The sequence below is a fragment of the Cibotium barometz genome, chromosome 21, assembly GCF_041138505.1.
Source record: "Cibotium barometz isolate CiBa-2024 chromosome 21, ASM4113850v1, whole genome shotgun sequence".
NCBI classification, from domain to species: Eukaryota; Viridiplantae; Streptophyta; class Polypodiopsida; order Cyatheales; family Cibotiaceae; genus Cibotium; species Cibotium barometz.
Genome location: NC_141066.1, coordinates 35257299 through 35259099, shown reverse-complemented (window position 1 = coordinate 35259099; position 1801 = coordinate 35257299).

Below are 1801 nucleotides of genomic sequence, written 5' to 3'. Positions count from 1 at the left end.
TAAGAAATTAAAGAAGAAAAAACAAAGTAAAAGAAAAGCATAGATTTCATAGGGTGTGCAAGAAAAGTTAGATTTTGACACATCACATTTTTCTCTTTGTGGTAATTGAACCATAGTGGGGGAGGACCATTTATAATACCACTAATCGACTACCACACTCCACTGGTGATGTTTTGCCAACTACATGTAAAAAGCTCCTTAAGTGAGTAAAATGGTACAAATGAGATCTAGAAAGAATGTTTTTCTCACCCAATCATAGAAAAGAGATATCTTGACCTGGATGACTTTTTTCCTTCTAAAATCTAAACCTCACTCTACCTCTAAAAAGGAGTGGTTTCCAACGCTTCGCCAATTTCCCATATGTGGAAAGCAAGATGCATTAATGAGGAGTTCACAAGGGAGAGACAAAAACTCAAAAAGCTACAGCTCATTTCATGCTACATGTTGAGGGTGGCACGTTGATAATCTTAAAAATGATACACGGATGGTATTCTGATTGTAGGTGGAAACGATTGATCACAACGTTACTAACCTCCTCCCACCAACCCCAATGATGGATTTTTTCCCCCAGTTCAGAACAACTACTAAAATACTCAAAATCTTAGCCCTTGAGATTTCAAGGCAAGAAAAAATTCCAACATGAGGAGAATCGAATCTCTAACTACCACATCCCTATTGAAGAATGAGCCATCGACTTATAAGTAGGGGCCTAGTTAAGGGAAGACCCCCCTAAGCCGTAGAGAAAGCTAATCTTGCTGGGCAATTGTCACTGCCTTTAAAGCCGAACCTGATTCAAATACACTAAGAAGTTTTCTTTTTCTTTTTCAAGCAATTGCCAATGATAATAACATTGCTACATAGATTCCTAGATGATGTGACCTAGGATGCTTAAGTGATATAGGTGATCTATTAGGTTGCATTCAAGTCCAAGATTGGAGGAGCCTTTCCGTGTCCTGGGGCAACTGACACCTCTCTAACCTAGATGGCTCTAGTTGCCACCACTTCGTGGTGTTCACGTAGCTTATCAAGTACAGCGTCATCTCATTCAAAATCATAAGGAGCTTTTTTATGTCCCCCAACTTTTGAGGGGGCTTTAAAACACTCAAAAGCCTTGGCCACCAACACTTTCTTGGTGGTGCAAGTTCACATGTGTAGGGTCACAAAGCGGTAGGGTGAACATCCCAATCTTAGTGCACCCAAGAAAAACATAGCTTTTTTGATGTGGAGAAGGCCCAAAGCATGTTTGTTTTGAGAAGCAAATTAATATTTGGATTTGCTAAAGGAAACCCAAATTTTTTAGGTTTGTATCTCCTAAAAGAAGTGGATGCTTTGTGCCAATTAAAAGGCCACATGAAGGGGGAGAAGACGTGCACTCTCGAATGTTGGAAAAGGTCAAAATTCAATCAGTAACTACCATCTCACACTTCTAGTCGTTTTGGAGGTGTAGTAAAGTGCCTCATTGCTAGTGTACTGATGATGAGATAAAATGCGGGAGGTAGGGTATTGTTTTGGAGCATGCTTGGCACGTCCGCACTAGCGACTAGGTTGAATGTGCTCAAGGCAAGCCGTGTGAACATGCTCTAGTTATTATGACATTCTCAAATTCCAAACATTGTATGTCAAAGGCTGAAAGTGCAATGCATAATATAATTATAAGTGTGCATTGAACATTCATTGAGGATGGCCGCTTGCCAAGGTCAAACACACGAGTCAAAGAAGACTAAGGGTGGTAGGATCCCTAAGGGTGCCTTTCCCAAATTATAAGACAAAAATGAAAAAAAATAATTATTGGGGCTGCTGC